Source organism: Chrysemys picta, chromosome 11 (assembly GCF_011386835.1).
Source record: "Chrysemys picta bellii isolate R12L10 chromosome 11, ASM1138683v2, whole genome shotgun sequence".
NCBI classification, from domain to species: Eukaryota; Metazoa; Chordata; order Testudines; family Emydidae; genus Chrysemys; species Chrysemys picta.
The window spans coordinates 77,924,285-77,946,453 of record NC_088801.1 but is presented as its reverse complement, the minus strand read 5'-3'; positions in this window follow the sequence as shown (position 1 = coordinate 77,946,453).

The window sequence follows — 22,169 nt, the reverse complement described above, 5'->3', positions numbered from 1 at the left end:
GGAGATCTTGGATCCTTTCTCACACCCAATACAGTGCAGTGTGAAGGAAGAGCTACCCCCGGGAGAGGGTCACCCGAGTTCCCTGCACCTGTCTCCTGATGACACGTACAAGGCCCCACTGCACTTCTTTGAAAATCACCGGGCTCACACCTATCCAGGCTCCATTCTCTCTTTCCAGGGGACCAGCGTGGCGTTCCTTTAGCCAGCAGAGACACTGGGCTGCCCAGGCTATCCAGAGCAAGCCCCTCCATTGCAGCAGTGTAACTGGGATCAGAATTTGGTTGCCAGTGTTTAATCCGTGTGGCCTTGCACCAGCTTTATGCTCCTCAGTTTGTCTCCCTCAGCATAAATTAGAGCAGCCTTGCAGCTGCTCTAACTTGCACTGGCTTGTAACAGACGCCTAGAGGTTAAAGCCCAGCTCCTACCTCCCACTGAAGTCAGTCACTCACCATTTCCTGCGGGAACATAACTGAAACTTGGACTCCGATCACTTTCACAAGTGCAGCTGAGCAACAGAACTGAGTCTGCCTAAAATACCCCCCCTCGCCTCCCCCACATACACACACACACTCCCCATTCCCCGGGGAGCATTAGAAAGGAAACACTAAGAACGGTCAGGCTGCAATTGCTAAAACAGTTAAATGAACAAGCTGCGCACCCTGGCACAGGGCTGCAGCAGCCATTAAGGAGGGTCCTACAGCCCTAGCGCTGCTGGGAATTCTTGCCCTAATGGCATTGCTGCGTCGTGCCCATTGCAGGCTTCGGAATGCTGATCTTGACCCGGCACTTTGAAGCCTGCCTGGCCACCACAGGTCTTTAGACACTTCCCTTATTGTACCCGGGAGTGCAGGGAAAGGTTTTCAAATGCTGCCCGAGGTAGCATGAAATCAATTTACCTCAGAGGCATTAGATGACAAAACCAGAGCTTTGTATTTGATCCGCTACCATTATTGTAATAAAGCCATTGATCAGAGGCCAGGGCTGAGTGGGAAATTACAAAAGAAGATGCAGTAGGAACAAAACCTCCTTCCTGTGTTCAATATATGGAACAGACGAACAATGAAAGCTTCTCGCTACCACCATCATCATCATTTCAGTTCTCCACAGAGAGGTGAGAAATGGGCTAATTGGTTTGTAAATTCTTTGTGATCTGCATTCTCTACAACCCCTCTTCAGCTAGCTTTCCCAGAGCCGCACGTAAGCAGCACAAGCGCCCTCAGGGACCCACGTAGCCCATCCTGGCGGAGGAAGGTAGATCACAGCGGCACAAAGCACACGAAGAAGAGATTCCTCGGGTTTTGGACACAGATTCCACTGTTTTGAAAGAGAAGCATGATTGGCTCAGAACCTCACCGGAGCAGGGCTCAGCTCCTCCTTTGGGATGGCGTTCCCGGAGCTGGCAGCTCCCAGTGACCCCGTGGCCAGTTTCCAAGGCCATTCAGCACCCTGCGTGCCCCCAGCATGCTGAACAATTCTGGGCTTGAATGTGGGTGCCGAGCCTTGGAAAATCAGGGGCTTAGCAGACAATCAGCCTGACAAAAACCATCCAAGTCACACAAAATGGACCAGCCTAGAGCAAGGGCCCTCTCGTTACACTGGCACCTGTGACGGATCATGCCAGGGGCCTCACATCAATGCCTGTGTTTGCTCGTTTAGGTTTGCACACCGCACCTGCCAAAGCCGAGGCCATAGGCCTGCAGTGAATCCAGGAGCACCACCAGCGGCCAGTGATTTCACAACGGCAACAGCTAGGGCTACAGGGCAGGTTCTGACAATGCCACCTCTTGTCTTCAAGTACATTGCTGGAATATACATCATGCCAGCCTTGGCCTGCTTGTTCCTGGGCACCGAAGCACTGCACGTCACATGCCCATAGCTCTGTCCAACTTCCCGTAGCAGCCCAGGAGCACCAGGTGCCAGCCAGCTGCACGTTACCACGATGGCTGTGGAGCCCGAGGGCTGGTTTATACTGCGGCTTAGCACGCAGCAAGCTGGGGTGTAAATCTACAGCACACCAGCCTGCCGTGCACTAACTGGTCCTGTTCCCATGCATTCAACATCCCTAGCATGTTCGAAAACCCCGCTTCAAACAGCAGCTCCTCAAGGCACACTGGGAACTTCTAGGCACGAGCACAGCATCCTAACGCACGGTAGAGTCACACCCCAGCTTGGCACGCCCTCAGGCACGACAGAGACAAGCCTTTAGAAAACCAAGGCTACCTTAGGCCATGGCTACACTAGTGAACTTACAGCGGCACAGCTGTACTGGTGCAGCCGTGCGAGCGCTGGTGTAGCCGTGTTATGCCGATGGCAAGAGCTCTCCCACGGACATCATAAAACCACCTCAGCGAGCGGTGGTAGCTGTGCTGGCAGGACAGCGTGTGTTCTGTACACATGAGGCTTACACCGGCGAAACGTATGTCGCTCAGGGGTGTATTTTCACACCCCTGAGTGATGCAAGTTCTGCTGACATACGTGAGAGTGTAGACACATGGCCATACTTACCCCCCAAAGCCATGGCTCACCTCCACCAGAGAGGCAAGCATGAGTGTGTGAAGATAATCAGGGCCAGTCACTCCCCACCAGAGGGCTCATCCCACAGGGCAAGCATTGCCAGTTACCCCTTGGCAGCTGGTTCTAGTCACGCTGCCTAGAGGGCTTCATGACGGTGAGTGCCAGCCTCAGGGCAGACTGTCAGAAAGCAGGCAGAGCCCCCACACTGGCGGTGTGGTCTGTAATTACATTTCACCAACTCAGTAACAACTGCAAACTCCCGAAGCACTTCAACTTTTTTACCATGGAGTCACAGACACTTGGGCACTCCAGTCTATCTTGACTTACTTGGGTTGCTTCCCGTCCCAAGAGACCAGTCATAGAATCATAGAAGATCTGGGTTGGAAGAGACTTTAGGAGGTCATTTAGTCCAACCCCCTGCTCAAAGCAGGACCAACTCCAACTAAATCATCCCAGCCAGGGTTTTGTCAAGCCGAGCCTTAAAAACCGCTAAGAAAGGAGACTCCATCACCTCCCTAGGTAACGCATTCCAGTGCTTCACCACCCTCCTAGTGAAATAGTGTTTCCTAATATCCAACCTAGACCTCCCCCACTGCAACTTGAGACCATTGCTCCTTGTTCTGTCATCTGCCACCACTGAGAACAGCCAAGCTCCACCTTCAGGTAGTTGAAAGCAGCTATCAGATCCCCCCTCACTCTTCTCTTCTGCAGACTAAATAAGCCCAGTTCCCTCAGCCTCTCCTTGTAAGTCATGTGTAGCCCTTCACAGTGTGCTGGCTAGCCTGGATGTAAACTAACTTGTGGAGTTACCCAGGAGAAAGCACATTTGAAATACAGATGCAAAGTCAATATTCATAACTCCAGATACAACAATGATACATGCACACAAACAGGATAATCATATTCAGCAAACCACAACTATTCCATTGCCACCGCACATGACCTATTTTGTACTAGATGCATCAGAAGCATATCATAGTCATAGCCCTATGGCGAATATGGGATGCAGAGTGTCATGGTAGGGCACTTGCAGTAACAGGAGCAAGACTGTAGTGTGTGCACTGGCATAGATCAACCTAACCTGCCTTATGTCTATTTAATTGTGTAGTGTAGACCAAGGCTAGAAGCGCCACTGCAGTGTGTCTGGTGGAGACACTCTATGCTGACAGGAGAGAGCTCCCATCAGCATAATAAATCCCTCTCCGTGAGTGGCTGCAGCCACGTTGGCAGGAGCAGCTCTCCCGTGGACATAGCACTGCTCACGCCGGCGCAACTTACATGGCTGGGGCGTGGCTTATTCACACCCGAGTGACATACATTAAACCGACCTCAGTGGTAGTGAAGGCCTGGCCTCAGTTAGCCAGTCAGCTAACTAATGAACCAACCACTCAGTTAAGCGTATCGATTAAAAAACCCAGTTACAAGAAAATACAAAACTGAGAACAGCAAAATATAACTGACTCTTTCCCCATTATCACGTTGAAGAAAGGTCGGTGAATCGCACTGGTTGAGACAATTTAACTAAACCACATTGGTTAAAATCAAACAGCATTCCGAGTATACAATAAATAAAAGAAATTCGTTTTCCCTCCCAATTTCCCCTTTCTATAATGAACACTGCCAGGGCTTCCCTGTTGGAGGGTTATAACAGGATCACTGACCTGCTACAAAATGCTTCTGAGTCAGGGAAAACCACCTGCTCTCTGCTCCTGCGCTCAGCTTCTCCCAGCTCACACAACAGGGCACTTGGCTTTACAAAGCGGCTGCCCTGACTGCTTCCCCTCCCCAGCAACAGGGAACAGACCCAAAACTACCACACCCAATTCCAGAAGCTTCTGGATGTGGAGAGCTAATTGGCCATCTGCCTAGCAATAAGGACCCAGACACAACTCACTCCTATCTGCTCCCCCCAATAAATCTCTTAACGAACTCTCTCCCTATTAGGTGCGTTGATTACACTGGCCCCTGGTCTACCAGTGCCACAGGCGAGACACCGTGTAAACACAAAAATCCTATTAGCACATCACTGCTGTCTCTGTAAAGACTTTGGAAAAGTCTATCGCCTGTGCTCATCTGCTCATCAAGCCATGAAGATTACTCAGGTACAGCTGTTTGCCCATGTGGTTCTCGTCTGTGTTTCATGTCAGTCTGTTTTAAAATTACTAGCCACAAGTTTCAAAAATAGTCACTGAAAGATAAGGCCCTAAATCCTAAAGTGGCCTGGCCTCCCAGAGCACCAAGCACTCAGCGGCTCCCATCACCTTCCCCCCATCCCATGGGCTTACGCTGTGCGTGGAAGAGGAGTCAAAAAGGGGATGGGGGCGGAGTAGAGAGCAGGGAGCCCCAGGGTTACAGATATCAGGTGATCTACTGACTCAGGCATGTCACCTGCCTGCCGTGTTGGCTCCTACCAGACATTGCTTTTCAGACACTTCAGCCAAATTACCAAAGGCGTTCCAGCGTGACACACCTAATAAATATATGGAGATATCCTATCTCCCAGAACTGGAAGGGACCTTGAAAGGTCATTGAGTCGAGTCCAGCCCCCTGCCTTTACTAGTAGGACCAAGTACTGATTTTGCCCCTGATCCCTAAGTGGTCCCCTCAAGGATTGAGCTCACAACCCTGGGTTTAGCAGGCCAATGCTCAAACCACTGAGCTATCCCTCCCCATGACACAGGGTCAGATGTAAAGGCACCTGTGGGCAGAACTCTAAATCACTTGGCTGAGAGTCTCAAGCCAATCTAGGGGATTTGGATACAATCACCGTTAATATTAATAGCGAGGGTGGGACTGCACCTTGCTTCCTTCCCAGCTTGTTAACCCTTCCACTTGGGAGGCGCAGTCTGACCTAGCCCTGCAAACATCCCCGGGGCTTTGCACCGTCCAGTCAAAGCAAGACCATCAGATACATCACACATTCCAGACACTAACTGAGCGCCATGTGATTATATTCCAGTCGATACACCTGAGCGTCAGTTTTGTGTCTTTGTGTCAGCAGGTGGTTGTGGTGCTGCCAGACTTGCCTGGAAGTGAGCTGTAGTGAAGGGAAACTGGAGCTGGTGACTGTTCCCCACTGCTGCACGTGGCAGGCATAGCCCTGTAACCATGAAGGGACCACAGGCCACTGGGCAGGGGCAGGCAAAATTCTTGGAACTGAATCTATCGTGGGACTGGACTGGACTGTGCAAAGCTCAGTGGATGTTTGCAGGGCTCGTGCAAACCGTGCTCCCCAAAGGACATGTTAGCAAGCGGGGAAAGGACAGAGGCTACGTCTACACTTGGAGCGAGGGTGACTTCTCGTGTAGATTCCTGGGGCTCGCTCTCACTGAGCGAGCAGCTCAAACCAGTAGCGTGGCTGTGGTAGGGCGGGCAGCAGCGAGCGATGTCACAGGCCAGCCAGCTCGAGCGCAGCCCGCCCAGATCCCGCGGGATGGGCAGCCCATGCTGCGGAAGCGACACTATTTTTGGCTCGTTCTCATTGAGCTCATGTGCAAGAGCCTGTCTGCCCAAGTTGGGAGTCCCAACCCCAGCTCCAAGTGTGGACGCAGTGTGAGCTGCACCCCTCCCCCCTTCAGCACTGGGACCAGGGGCCTGGCACCCGATTAACCCTCTACTAGACAAGACTCTGATCAACTCCTTGGTGTAATGCTCTGTGTTCGCTCAGCCGAGTCTCTCTGGGATTAGAACATCCCCACTGTTCCCAGTGTGCCTGGCCTCGGGCTCAGAAGGGGCCCTCGTAGGAGTGAGAGGATAGTTCATGCTCCACACTCAGTCCTTGTCCTCCCTCTTTGGGCAGCCAAGAGGTGTCAGGTTAGTGAGGGGCTGTGTCCTCTGGGAACTGGGCTGAGAGCCCCTGGGCCAGTCATTTCCCAGGGTCTGAACCTGACGGTGTCTTTTGCTCTGTATCCGACTCTGTGGTGGTTTCCCCAGCCCTTTCCTAAGGCGACCCACCATTACGTATGCACACCCTCCACCCTAGCAACACCGCCCTGCTCCCGGCCCGGTGCAGAGGGGAGGTGGGTGGGGAGCAAGCTGCCCCACACTCACCCCACAGCAGCAGCTCCTGGTCTGGAGCCAGCTCCCCGCTCCGGAGGTTGCGGCACCACTCACGTTTGGTCCTGAGTGGCACTGCACCCCGGGCACCGGGCACAACACCACTCACTCAGATGTGGCCCAGCTGCCCCTCAGCCAGAGCAGAGAGAGCCTGGGAACCAGGCACAGGGGTTCACCGCCCCCAGAGCAGGGAGTGAGGCCCAGTCCCAGGGGACAGGAGCTGCTGCTGTGGGATGCATGCAGGGTGGGCTTGCTCTCCGATGCCTCCCACCCCCCTGGGCTGCCCCTCCACCCTGGGCTGGGAGAAGTGTAGGCTTGGCTAGAGCCCACTGAGGGATTAACCCAGCCCTGGACATGGTGCCCCATCCAGACCCTTCCTGCAACCACCCTTTGGGAAATACCGTCTTAAAGTATCAAATATCAGGGGGTAGCCGTGTTAGTCTGTATCTACAAAAACAACAAGGAGTCTGGTGGCACCTTAAAGACTAACAGATTTATTTGGGCATAAGCTTTTGTGAGTAAAAACCTCACTTCTTCGATTGCATAGAGTGAAAGTTACAGCTGCAGGCATTATATACTGACACATGGAGAGCAGGGAGTTACTTCACAAGTGGAGAACCAGTGTGGACAGGGCCAATTCAATCAGGGTGGATGTAGTCCGCTCCCAATAATAGATGAGGAGGTGTCAATTCCAGGAGAGGAAAAGCTGCTTCTGTAATGAGCCAGCCACTCCCAGTCCCTATTCAAGCCCAGATTAATGGTGTTAAATTTGCAAATGAATTTTAGTTCTGCTGTTTCTCTTTGAAGTCTGTTTCTGAAGTTTTTTTGTTCAATGATAGTGACTTTTAAATCTGTAATAGAATGACCAGGGAGATCGAAGTGTTCACTTACTGGCTTATGTATGTTACCATTCCTGATGTCCGATTTGTGTCCATTTATTCTTTTGCGGAGGGACTGTCAGTATATAAAGCCTGCATCTGTAACTTTCACTCTATGCATCTGAAGAAGTGAGGTTTTTACCCATGAAAGCTTATGCCCAAATAAATCTGTTAGTCTTTAAGGTGCCACCAGACTCCTTGTTGTCTTAAAGTATGGCGCTCTTTAAATCCAGTACAGGCCAAGGGACGTTGCCAGTTCCAGGCTGAGGTTATCAGCACAAGCCAGGGTGTCTGAAGGACCTTGCACTGCAATGTGAAGTGTCTCTCCCAGACTCGGAGGCTTTCTATAATCCTTGCTTAGCTAGACACTGCTGGGCAGAGGCACACGCTGCCAGGCACCGAATTTCAGAACCTCGTTAGCGAGGGATTTACTAGAGGGTATTGAGCAGCAGCTGCCTTTGTATGCCTTTGTGGAGCCCATCCCCCTGCATCCGCCCAGCTAGAAATAATTGGCATAATCCATTAGACACCAAGTACACGCGGGCGTTCATCCCGGCCTTTTCACGGTCTGTGCAGCCTCCATCAACCGCAGAGTGACTGGCAGCTGTCTAGAGCCACTTGTTCCAGAAACGCGCCTGAAATCAGAGAGACACCGAATGGAAATCTTTAGTTACTTGGCCCTGTCCAAAGCCTGAGGGGAAGGTTAACACAGCGACAATGTAGGGACAAACGCCACACACTGGTGTTACTGAGAGCGGTGCCTGACCCAGTCCAAAGGGGAAACCGAAACCAGGAAACAGCTGGAGTGAATTCTCTTGTGTTTATCAACACAGGGAATCCCTGTGATTGGGTCATAAAGTAGAAAACAGCTGGCAAGTGGACATGGGCGACGTAGGCAGCCGACGAGGCCTGAGCTCTCATTGAGTGTGCCCTGACGATCGGTGGCGGGGGAACCTTTGCCAGGTCATAGCACGGGCGTATGCACGAGGTGATCCAGTGGGAAAGGCGCTGGTGAAGATTGGTTTCCCCCTCATATGCTCGGCCGACGCAACAAACAGTTACGAGGATTTCCGGAACGGCTTGGTCCGGTCGAGGTAGAAGGCCAGCGCTCTATGCACGTGTGCAAGCGACGTTCCTCGTTGGAGGAATGGGGCTTAGGGCAGAGCACCGGGAGGAAAATGTCCTGTTCCGTATGGAAGGCGGAGACCACCTTTGGAAGGAATGCGGGGTGTGGATAGAGCTGGACCTTATCCTTGTGGAAGACCGTATGGGGGTTCTGAGGTCAAGGCCCTGAGCTCCAAGACGCATCAGGCCGATGTGATAGCTACAAGGAATGCTATCTTCCATGCCAGGTGAGACCAGGAACACGTGGCCAAGGGTTCAAAAGGAGGTCCCGTGAGACGGGATAACACTAGGTTTAGGTCCGATTGCGGAACGGGGGACCTAGCATATGGGAATGAGCAATCCAGGCTTCTCAGAAAGCGGGAGGTCATAGTATGAGAAAAAAACGATTGACCTTGCACCGGCGGGTGGAAGAGCTGGTGGGTGACCTCCGAGTGGAGCGACTGACCACTCGTACTGGTGAGAGAAAACCCTGCTGAGGCGATTGGCTCGCACATTGCGGATGCCGAGTAGGTGGAAGGCTCGCAGGGAGAAATCGTGGGCTATACAGAACTCCCATAGGCTCAGGGCTTCCAGGCATAGGGCTGAGGAGCAAGTCCCGCCTTGCCTGTTGATGTAGTACATCGCAGCAGTGTTGTCTGTGTAACCCTTCTGCCCATCTAAGTTGGCAGCAACAAGGGCCGGGTTCTGTATCTAGGGGTTCCGTTTCAATAACGCAATGCAAAACCGGCTCGAGCCCCCACCCAGTGACCTGGGACAATTACATACCACCCCCTGGGTGCCTCTAAGAGGCAATACTTCCCCTCTCGCAAGCACGGAGTTTGAGTGTAGCAGAAAATGTTTAATAACATGAGGTAAACGACATCAGCAATAAATTGGAAAAAACACCACAAACAGGATTCATAATACAAACCATGAGCAAAAGACCCACCCCAGCAATTTGGGCCGTGTCCTTTCCCTTTGGTTCTTGAATCCAGCAACCCAAAAATCACCCAGAGTCCCCGAAGTCCAACACTCCCAAAGTCTCTTGGGTCCAGCAACCACCCGAAGTCCCAAAAGTCCAACAAACCCCAAAGTCTCTGTCCCTGGTCAGTGCAGCCCCAGAGTAAAAGGGGGGCACGCAGGGTGTTAAGGGGCACCTTACGTGATCCGAGGCCGACCGGCCGTCTCTCCATGGGGTTCCGCCGCAGCCTTCACCACAAGCCGCTCCATTTCCCGCTGTCCCACAAACTGCTCTGCTCTACGAGCTGCTCCGCTCTGCTCACTAACCTGTGAGCCGCTCCAGCCGTTCCCGCAAACGGCTCCGCTCGACGTTCCTTGGGCCGCTCCAACCATCCCCACAAGGCTCCGTGCTGCTCTGCCAGCTGCTTAGCAATATAGCTTCAGGCTCCCCAACTAATTAACACAGCACTCAGTGATCTCAGCTCTTAGTAACTTTAGCTCTTTTGTGATTTCAGCTCATAGTAGGGGAGCCTCAGTGCTAGTGCACCATGGGCCCAAAGTGAATTCAGCTCAGCAGCCTGTAACTGGACTCCTAAGGGAATCAAAGTTAGCTCTGACATTCAACAGTGGAGAGAGGAGAAGGTGCAACTGGTGTTTCAGGCCCTTAAAGGGCACCCATGCCATCAGGTACAAATACCTATCCCCAACTTCTCTCAATTCACTGGGTTGTGGAACCCATGTCCCTTGTCTAGTGAGTGCTACTTAGGTGATGGTGAGACCCTCTGTCATAAAACAGTTTCATTGTCCTTGTTTTACATAATCAGGGTAACAACACTTTATTCCTCCTGCCCCAATAACAGAGAAACTGGGGATCCCACACCATCCAAAATAACCACTTTCACTTGCTGTTGTTTCATGCCAGGCGAGTGGGTATGCCTATGCAAACAAGATCTGGAGTTCTTTTCCACACTTGCCATAATTCACCACCAGATGTCAGGGTAGAGGTCATCCTGACTCTGCTTACATCCGTAAGGATGCTGACCACCTTCCCCTGAAGGTGCGTGCTGAAGGCTATGTACGCCAACCGTATCACCCTGAGCTCTCTGACATTTATGTGGAGGAACAAGTCTCAGGCCGACCATCTCCCTTGGGTTTGGACATTCCCTATATGAGCTCCCCATCCCAGATCCGAGGTATCTGACACCAGGTCTAATGACGGGGAAGGTTCCTGGAAAGGGACCCCTTTCAGCATGTTGCTTGGGAGGGACCACTATTGTAGGGAGGCAACCACCTGGGGCGGTACCGTGACAACCATGTCCAGCCCGTCTCATGCCTGGAAGTACTGAGAGGCCAGCCAGAGCTGGAGGGGCCTCATTCTGAGCCTGGCATGGCGGACCATACACGTGCATGCCGCCGTGTGCCCGAGTATCTGAAGGCACGCCCTTGCTGTTGTCACGGGGAAGGCTGTGACCGAGGCGATGAAGTCCCTTGAGGGTCTCGAACCTGCCCGGAGGAAGAGAGGCTATGGCCCTTAAAGAGTCCAGCATTGCCCCTATGAATTCTATGCGCTGAACTGGGACTAACGTAGATTTGTTCTCGTTCACTACTAGGCCGAGCCACTACAGGAGCAGCTCCACATGGGCCTGCATCTGGGACCGAGAGCTGCCCTTGAGAAGCCAATCGTCCAGGTATGGGAAGATCTGCACCCCTTTCTGCTGGAGGTAGGCCGCTACCACAGCCGTGCACTTGGTGAAAACCCTGAGTGCCATGGATAGACCAAAGGGGAGGACTGTGAACTGGTAGTGATCCCGCCCCACCAGGAACCGGAGGAAGCGCCTGTGCCCTTCGAATATATGGATATGGAAATACGCGTCCTGAAGGTCCAGGGCCTCGTACCAATCCCCCAGGTCCAGGGAGGGAATAATAGAGGTCAGGGACACCATGCAGAATTTGGAGCGGACCATAAACTGGTTGAGATCCCGTAGGTCCAGGAGGGGTCTGAGCCCCCCTTTTGCCTTTGGGATCAGGAAGTACCAGGAGTAGAAACCTCTGCCCTGGAAGTTTACTGGTACTCTTTCTACCGCCCCCAGGTGGAGCAGATGCGCCACCTCCTGCTCTAGGAGGCGAGCATGCTCCGGGTCCCCGGGGAAGGTCAGGGACGGGGGGTGGCAAGGTGAGGGTGAGGTGAACTGCAACATGTAGCCCTTAGAAATGGTGTTGAGGACCCATTGGTCTGACGTTATGCGGTTCCACTCCACTCGGAAGGCAGACAATCAGTTGCAGAACACAAACTTTATTAATCGGGGGGTCTTCCTGGCAACGGGCCTGTGCCCCCCTGCAAATAGTCAAAACTGCCTTTTCCCTTGCCTCTTGCCCTTAGAGGGCCCGGGCTGCAGGGCAGAGCGGGACTGGCCTTGGGACCGACGTCTCTGGTCTCTTGGCCTCTTGGGCGGGGGCTCGTATCTGCCCCGTGCCGGTGGAGCTGAAGTTTGCGGCCTGGGCTTGTCCTTAGGCAGCAGGAAGTAGAGGCCCAAGGTTTGCAGGGTGGTGCAGAATCCTTCATCCCGTGTAGGCGGACATCAGTTTGGTCTGCAGACAGCGCTTTCCCATCAAAGGGCAGGTCCTGCATGAGGGACTGGGCCTCCGCTGACAGCCCGGATAGGATGAGCCACGAAGCCCTACGCATGGAAATGGTGGAAGCCATCGAGCGGGCTGCCGTGTCGGCCACGTTCGCCGCCGCCTGGAGGGTTGCTTTTGCTGCCATCATCCCTTCCTTTACCAGGGTCTTGAAGTCCTTTCTGTCTCACTCCGGGAGGAGAGGTTCAAACTTAGGTAGGGACCCCCATAGGTTAAAGTCATACCGGCTCAGTAGAGCCTGATGGTTGGCCACTTTGAGCTGGAAGCTTGCTGAAGAATAAACTTTCCTGCCAAAGGTATCCAGTCTCCTGGCATCTTTATCTTTGGGGGTCGGTACGGGCTGGCCGTGTCACTCTCGGTGATTTACTGATTCCACCACCAGAGAGTCGGGTGCTGGGTGGGAATAAAGGTATTCATGGTCCTTAGCTGGCAGTGCCCGGCACGAAGTACTTCCTCTCTGCCTTCTTGGAAATGGGGGCCAAGGAAGCAGTGGTTTGCCACAAGGTAGTGGAGATGTTGGCTACTCCCTGGTGGACGGGCAGGGCCACATGGCCTGGTGCCGAGGACGACAATACATTAAAAAGAGGGTCCGATGGGCCCTCCATCTCCTCCGCCTGGAGCTGGAGGCTGGATGCTACCCTCTTAAGGAAGTCTTGGTGTGCCCTGAAGTCCTCCTCTGCTGTAATGGCATCATCCGGTGCCAGAGAGGGGACCGGCGCGGAGCCGAGAATCTCGGGCGGTACCGGGGGGTCAGTTCCCAGGTCGGAGTCCGGGCGTGGGGCCACTGACTCGGGACCTGTTGACTTGTCCCTTTGTCTGGGAGGGGAGGTCGAAGGGGCCTGGGATGCTCCGGCCATCGAGCGGGTTTCCGCCTGAGGGGGCATCTGCGTTGCCCATTGACACCACTGTCCCGGCCACGGTGCCCCTTGCCAGTGACCAATCTGGGGGCCCTGTGGTGCCATCTGCTCCGGCTGGGCCGCACGACTTGGCGATGGGCAGCTAGGTGCCGATGTTGAGGTAACCGTTGAGCGCACGGTCTCATAAGAGCGGCGTGAACAACAGTGCCTACGACGGTGCCTTCCACGAGACCGGGACCTCGACACCGAGGACCGGTACCCATCCGAAGTGCTGCTCCTGTACTCGCCCCAGGGCCAAGAGCTGCGATGTTCTGTTGCCAGTGAGTTGCGAGAGGAGTCCCGAGTGCGATGCCTGGCAGAGCGGGAACTCGAGCGGGAGCATCGATGACGACTGCGTTGGGACCAGCTGTGGTAGCTGCGATGTGAGGAACAGCGTCTGCGGCGCCTCTCAGGGTGCCTGTGCTCCTTGCTGTGCGGCGTGGAGGGGCCTGGAGATTCCCATTTGGGCGGTGAGCCGGTCAACCTGACTGGTGTAGAGGGCTGGTGTGAGCCACGAGAAGACTGTGGCGAACGAGGTAAGGAGCGGTTTTCAGAGTGGGGGCTGCGCCGTGCTGGGGAGGTCTGGTGAGCACCCAGCGGCGGCTTACGTGCAGTCTCCGGCATTGACGGCATCCTTACCATAGGGGAGGCACGCACAGACTGAACTGGGCTGCTCCGCTCAATGCGAGTCAGAGGCCTGGGGCCTGGGGGGGATCAGGGGCTGCCTGACATAGGACCAGCCTCACCCCTCTCCTTCTCTCGGCGCCGCTGTGCAGAAGTCTTTCCTTGTTTCTTGGAAGGGGAGCGGTGCTGACTGGGGGAGGGGGCTTCGCTACGCACCAAAGACGGGGTAGGGGCCAGCGCCGATTCCATTAGGAGAGCACGAAGCCTGATGTCCCTCTCCTTCTTGGTCCGTGGCTTGAAAGACCTGCAGATCTTGCAGTGGTCACTCACGTGAGTTTTGCCCAAGCAGTGGGGACACTCAGCGTGTGGATCACTTCTGGGCATAGAACGGTGACAGGAGTCGCACGACTTGAAGCCTGGGGCACGGGGTACGCATGCCACCGCTCGGGCACGACCGTTTATTATTCCATTGGCTGGCAGGGGCAGGTAGCTTGTCCGAAGGCCTGGGAAATCCTGTAGCAGGTTCTAATTCTGGTGTTTCCAAACAACAGACCCATGTGTAGCTCTTTGATATTGTAAAATGCTCTTTGAGGCAGAGACTTTTTGCTCTGTTTGTCCAGTACCGACCTCAATGAGGTCCTGGTTCCTGACCGGGGCTCCTAGTTCTTTTAGCATTATAATAATATTAGAACTGTATCGGGGGTAGCCGTGTTAGTCTGTATCTACAAAAACAACAAGGAGGCTGGTGGCACCTTAAAGACTAACAGATTTATTTGGGCATAAGCTTCAGTGGGTAAAAACCTCACTTCTTCAGATGCATAGAGTGAAAGTTACAGATGCAGGCATTATATACTGACACATGGAGAGCAGGGAGTTACTTCACAAGTGGAGAACCAGTGTTGACAGGGCCAATTCAATCAGGGTGGATGTAGTCCACTCCCAGTAATAGATGAGGAGGTGTCAATTCCAGGAGAGGAAAAGCTGCTTCTGTAATGAGCCAGCCACTCCCAGTCTTATGATTAGAACTATAAATCTAATGGGACACCTCCTCCTCTATTAATGATGATGAGAATGATGGTGCTAGTTTGGGCCATCTTTGCACTGGATAAACACTGCACAAGGGCAGGACAAGGCTGAACTGGGAACAAAAATATTGGCACAAAAGGTGTCTAAACTTGTTTTTCTCTCTCCTTTTCCCTCTGTCTAACAAGAGTCTGGCTGTGCCAGCCAAGATGCTCCCCGCTCTTCACCCCCGTGTGCCACACTGCATAAGCCTGTGACCAGAAAGACAGCTAAAAGCAATGCCCAATGCTGGAAAAAGTATGACCCTGGGCTGGGTCTGTGTTTCCCAGCAGCTAAACTACCATTTCAAATCGACACAGAAAGATGCTGCATTCTTGATCGTTGTTACCCTTTTTCTAACCCCTTGTGTGCGTTTTCTCACAACAGAAATGGGACTGAACTTCACCAGCAGCTCCAGCCCACCTAAAGTCAGCTCTTTCCCCGACTACAAGCTCCCCAAAGAGTTTGCAATCTGATCTGAGAACACAAGCAGGGAAGTGCGGGCGGGGGAAGGCGAAGAGAACCAAAGCTGTGATCCCAGGGTCACATGGATGGCCATTGTGCAGCTAAGCATGTACTGATGGTTTCAGAGCCCTAAGTGCCGCGAGGGAGCCTGACCTCACCACTCACTCCCAGCTGGCACTGGCTGGGCAGGTGGCGAGTTGGGACTTTTCTGTTAAACTCTGTTTTGTTGTTACGCAGCCTCCAATGCCCCCTACCCTCCATTGGGCTCTTACATCCGCCTGTTGCAACCCGTCTGACATGCAATATTTGAGCTCTCTGGGGCAGGGACTGTCTGTTTCTTGTCTGCACAGCTCCTCGCCCAATGGGTCACTGACTCTTGACTGGGGCTCCACGGTGCTACTGGAATAAAACTAACACCTAATAATAATGGTCCCAGGCCAAAGTAAACCACCTCCCAAAACATCCCAATCCCTCTGAAAACCCAACCCGAAATGCCCTGTTACAGTGAGTCGTCCTCTCGGGTTGACAGGAGCTGTCACAAGGGAGTGGAAGGAAAATCTGAACAGCCTTTTGCTTTTTCCTTCTGGCTGAAGATTGCTCAGCACTGCACACCGCAGTCCTGCCTTCTCTAGCAGCCTGGCTCCTACCCACTCCTGTAGGTCAAAACAATGTCGTCACTTTTGTCCTTAATCTGCAAAACTATTTCCAGTCTGGATGAAATATAAATAAACTGTCAGTTTAAATGAATTCCAGCAGCAGAGGGGCTTAGTTAAATGATGTGTCTCAGTGAATCCACTTTGCTACACTCCCTGCACAATTCCTGTGACCAATTTCAGGATGTTTCAGTTTTTTGAAGGGGAGGGAAAAGGGAACAGACAGTACAAATATGGAGAAGAAAACTGAGACAAAAAAGAATTTTCTTAACGGGTTTCTTCTCCATAGACTCGTCTACTCACTATTAATCAGCACTATCTTAAATTACCTTCTTTGTCACCAGGACCAAGCGTTTATTCATGACATTTTTTGCTAGTCTCCAGCATACATACAGACAGGTAATCCTGGAGAGATTATTTTCTGTCTCATTTATGTAACACAGGTGCTGGGTGCTGATATGACACAGAATCGTATCCCCCAATTTGCCAAGTGTTGATCGCCATGTGGATGGAGCAGATAAGAATTATTAAGGTGTTGGGGAGCATAATACTTGGCAGGTGACACTATCCAACTTCTAATCAACAGTTCTCCTCAGAAATATTCCAAATACTATAATTTTGATGGTGTTTGCTTTTGCATGGTGTGAAACCTGGCACGTGCCTGGCCTTTGATTTCCCTGTATGAACGCTGGCTGTTTGTGAAGAAGGCTCAGAGTGACAGAGAAGTGCCTCCTACAAAAAGCCTATTTCTAAAGGTGCTTTACCAATACAGAGATCTCCTATCTCTCTCCTTCACCCAACCAGGAGCTAAGCTGATTAGCTTCTAGGCAAGAGGAAAAACAAATTGTGGATTGAAGGTCATCCTTCTCCGGCTTTGGTTAAACATGCCTGTCAACTCTCGAAATGCAAGCGTCTCCTTCTGCTTTGAGCTATTCTTCACCTCTCTTATCATCACAATAAAAATATACGGGAGTCCATCAACTTCAATTAAAATCCTGACCCTTTATGGAACGTGCCCCATTCAGGAGGGTGAAATGCATCTCTGAATTCCTAAAAACCAGCCATGGCAACAGAGCGCACCCTTTTATAGCAAATCTTCTCCACTGAGAAGTACTTCTGCAGACCCTGGCTCTTAGCACGGTGCACCTCAGCCCAGAGAGGCTCAGACCCAGGTAGAAAGCGTGAGCCTCAGGCTGCAGGCACATCCTTTGGTGAAAGTGAACATCTGGGGCAAGGTGGCATAAAAAAAACATAGTAAGAGAACCAAAAAAGAGCCACCGTGGCTAAACAACAAAGTAAAAGAAGCAGTGAGAGGCAAAAAGGCATCCTTTACAAAGAATGTGAAGAACAGCTAGCCAAAGACTCAAAAAGTAATAGCAAAAAATTTTTTTAAAGTACATCAGAAGCAGGAAGCCTGCTAAACAACCAGTGGGGCCACTGGACGATTGAGATGCTAAAGGAGCACTCAAGGAAGATAAGGCCATTGTGGAGAAACTAAATGAATTCTTTGCATCGGTCTTCAAAGTTGAGGATGTGAGGGAGAGTCCCAAAACTGAGCCATTCTTTTTAGGTGACAAATCTGAGGAACTGTCCCAGATTGAGGTGTCATTAGAAGAGGTTTTGGAACAAATTGATAAACTAAACAGTAATAAGTCACCAGGATCAGATGGTATTCACCCAAGAGTTCTGAAGGAACTCAAATGTGAAATTGCAGAACTACTAACTATAGTCTGTAACCTATCATTTAAATCAGCTTCTGTACCAAATGACTGGAGGATAGCTAATGTGATGCAATTTTTTAAAAAGGGCTTCAGAGGTGATCCTGGCAATTACAGGCCGGTAAGCCTGACTTCAGTACTGGGCAAAGTGGTTGAAATGATAGTTAAGAACAAAATTGTCAGACACATAGATGAACATAATTTGTTGGGGAACAGTCAACATGTTTTTTATAAAGGGAAATCATGCCTCACCAATCTACTGGAATTCTGCGAGGGGGTCAACAAGCATGTGGACAAGGAGGATCCAGTGGATATAGTGTATTTAGATTTTCAGAAAGCCTTCGACAAGGTCCCTCACAAAAGGCTATTAAGCAAAGTAAGCAGTCATGAGATAAGAGATTCATAGATTCATAGATTCTAGGACTGGAAGGGACCTCGAGAGGTCATCGAGTCCAGTCCCCTGCCCGCATGGCAGGACCAAATACTGTCTAGACCATCCCTGATAGACATTTATCTAACCTACTCTTAAATATCTCCAGAGATGGGAAGGTTCTCTCATGGATTGGTAACTGGTTAAAAGATAGGAAGCAAAGGGTAGGAATAAATGATCCGTTTGCATAATGGAAAGAGGTCAATAGTGGTTCCCCCAGAGGTCTGTACTGGGCCCAGTCCTATTCAACATATGATCTGGATTAAATGAGGATATTGATATAATAGGCATTATCTGGAAAAAGGGGTAAACAATAAGGTGGCAAAATTTCCAGATGATACAAAACTACTCAAGATAGTTAAGTCCCAGGCAGACTGCGAAGAGCTACAAAAGGATCTCTCAAAACTGGGTGGCTGGCACAGTTGCCAACTTTCACATGGTAAATAAGCACCCCCACCTTCACAATAAACCAAAGAGCAAGCCAATCCCATTTCAAAACAAGCCAATCCCTAAGAACTGCAACACTCTATGTGACTAGATCCCCCCGGCGTGCAGCCTGGGACTGTGATGGGTCCACTGTGCACCCGACTCACTCCCCCCCCTTGCCCCTGACCCCTGCTAGTCCCCCCTTGCTGGGAGCCGATCAAAAAAAAAGAAGCAACAAGCTACAACAAGCTACAAGCCAAAAACTAGATCAACAAGCAACTCACAAGCCAATTAAGCCAAAACCAAGCCCAATTTCTGCATTTTTTTCACAGGTTTGGCATGTCTGGTGACTGGGCAACAAAATGGCAGATGAAATTCAATGTTGATAAATGCAAAGTAATGCACATTGGAAAACATAATCCCAACTCTACAGATAAACTCATGGGGTCTAAATTTGCTGTTATCACTCAATAAAGAGATCTTGGAGTCATTGTGGATAGTTCTCTGAAAACTGTGCAGTGGCAGTCATAAGAGATAACTGCATGCAGATGTGGTCGCCCCATCTCAAAAAAGATATATTGGAATTGGAAAAGGTTCAGAAAAGGGTAACAAAATTAGGGGTATGGAGCATCTGCTAGATGAGGAGAGATTAATAAGACTGGGACAATTCAGCTTGGAGAAAATATGACTAAGGGGGGATATGATAGAAGTCTATAAAATCATGACTGGTGTGGAGAAAGTAAATAAGGAAGTGTTATTTACTCCTTCTCATAACACAAGAACTAGGGGTCACCAAATGAAATTAATAGGCAGCAGGCTTAAAACAAACAGAAGGAAGTATTTTTTCACACAATGCATAGTCAACCTGTGGAACTCCTTGCCAGAGGGTGTTGTGAAGGCCAAGACTATAACAGGGTTCAAAAAAGAACTAGTTAAGTTCCTGGAGGATAGGCCCATCAATGGCTATTAGCCAGGATGGGCAGGGATGGTGTCCCTGGCCTCTGTTTGCCAGAAGCTGGGAATGAGCGACAGGGGATGGATCACTTGATGATTACTTGTTCTGTTCATTTCCTCTGGGACACCTGGCATTGGCCACTGTCAGAAGACAGGATACTGGGCTAGATGGACCTTTGGTCTGACCCAGTAGGGCCGTTCTTATGTTCAGTTAAAATAATATAAGCCAACACCTCCAAGATGTGGCTGAGGGAGAGAGTGCAGGAGCCCCAGATGTTTTACACGCCGCTTCATGAAGAGCTGCTCCCGCTATTCTGGGGTGGGAGGGTTCACTGCTAAGGTCTAGGAGGAAGGCACTTAAGAGAAAAACTGGAAAGCCTGATAGGGATTGGTCAGTAGCAATGCTATGCCATGCTGTGTGAAGACTTGGCTTCCCACCTCTCCCTCCGCGGGCTGTCAGTGGGGCAGAGGCTGTGAACCCAGCTTCCGGGGGGATGACGGGGTAAACGCCGGGACCGATCCCAAACAGGACTCAAGGGCTGTAAACCCAGCCTTGCCCAGTGCTGAGAAAAGAAAGCCCGTTGGGCCCCTCGCAGGGATGTGAAGAGAGGGGCCTAAGCAAAGCAAGCACATCTCATACAACCTACAAAATCTGGCTTTTGCTTACAGCATAATGGGAAGCAACTGGAGTTATAAGAGCAATAACCTGTCTGCTCATATTTGGGTTTTAAGACTCATAGGAGAAAGCAGACTCTGCTCTAGGCAGCTGGTTCAGACACTATCCCTCTCCAAGAGCAAAACAGCAGAGAGGTGGGGCCGTGAGGGGTCTAGGGCTGGGCCAAAGGCGAGGCAGCGAGAGCAGAAAACCCAGGAAATCCCACACTCAAAAGGCAATGCCACAATTGCGTGTTATTTACACCTGGCTTGAAACCCGTCGTGCAGCTCCAGCAGGACGCCAGCGAGACAGGGAAAGCTCACACCGGCCCTGTGGAGACACAGAAGGCGAGTCGGCACAGGCCGACCAGTGCTGCAGTAGTTGTACCTGCTGGCCAACTGACAAAGCCATAGTCCAAAAGAAGGAAGAAAAACAGGCAGAGAGAAGCCGCTCCCTATAAAAACGACGGTGGGGCTCATGCCCCTGCAGGACCAAGCCCCTGCATGGGGATCGGTTCAATTCTGGTCTCTTGGAGGGTGGCTCTAGTCTGAAATATTCCCGTCATTTATTATTCGCATTGCAGCAGTGCCCCAGCCAGGCACCAGGGCTCCCTGGAGCCAGGTATGGTCCAGTCAAAGCGCAAGGAGGCGGTCACGGCCCTGACTCCCCTTACTGGACAAGGAGAGAGAACAGACACGGGGCGCACACAGCTGTCTCATCAGGACTACATGAGGTGTTTGCGCCGGAAGCTGCAGGGCTGTGGAACAGGGCAGTGCGCAGATTAACTATTTAAAATTGATAATAGTGTCTGCTCTGAGATCTACCCAGGGTTCCCAGCCCTCAGGTCCCTGTGCATGCCTCTCTGCTCGGCTTATCCCTGTGGAAACAGCAGGAAGATGCGGGATGGCTTGACAGTGTAGGTGAGGGCTGCAGTGTATATTTTAATAGTCAGTGGTGATGAAGCTTTTCTCTTGGATGAGGGGGTGGCTCTCAGGGCCCTGAGGGCTGGGAGTGGCTGTTTCTGGAGCACCATTGTTCAGGGTGAACCCTAGTCAGACTCCCCGAGACTCACAGTAATGGCTAATATTGTCGGCCCCATCCAGGAAAGAGTAAAGCTGCTCTGGTGCTAGGGGATGGCCAAGCTCCCTGCCAGCCAGGCTCACTGGTGTGCTTGAAAGACAAAGGAAATTGTGCACAGGTGGAATTGAGGTCACTGTTGCTGCACACCAGGGCCTTGTGTTCCCTGTGCACCTCTGGAACACCGGACCAGATGGTCTCACCCAAGAGTTCTGGAGGGACTCAAATATGGAATTGTAGAACTTCTGACTGTGGTTAGGTAATAAGACAGTAAATATCATAATGCCATGATACAAATCCATGGTACACCCACAGCATGCAGTTCTGGTGGGGCCATCTCAAAAAAAAACTGTATTCAAATTGGAAAAATTACAGAGAAGGGCAAGAAAAATGATTAAGGGGATGGAACAGCTTCCATATGAGGCGAGATTAAAAAGATGGGACTGTTCATTTTAGAAAAGAAACGACTAAGTGGGGATAGGATAGAGGTCTCTAAAATCATGACAGGTGTGGAGAAAGTGAAAGTGTTATTTACTCCTTCTCATAACACAAGAACCAGGAGTCACCCAATGAGATTAACAGGCAGCAGGTTTAAAATAATCAAAAGGAACTATTTCTTCACATGACGCACAGTCAACCTGTGGAACCTGTTGCCAGAGGATGTTGTGAAGGCCAAAGGTATAACTGGGTTTAAAAAAGAATGAGATAAGTTCATGGAGAATAGGTCCATCCATAGCTCTTATTTAAGATGGTCAAGTATGTGTCTCCATACTCTAGATGTCCCTAAGTCTCTGACTGCAGATGCTGGGACTGGATGACAGAGGATGGATCACTTGATTATTGCTTTGTTCTGTTCATTCCCTCTGCATCATCTGGCACTGGCCACTTGCCTAAAGACAGGAGACTGGGCCAGATGTGCAGATCTGTGTGTGCGTTTCTCCCCTCCCTTTCCCAGTAATGCTGATACTTAATTATTGTAATTAGGCATTTGCGTCAGCATGCCATAGGGGCACAGGGGCACTTCTTACAGCTATTGTTTTAGGTTCTCTACAGATTACGG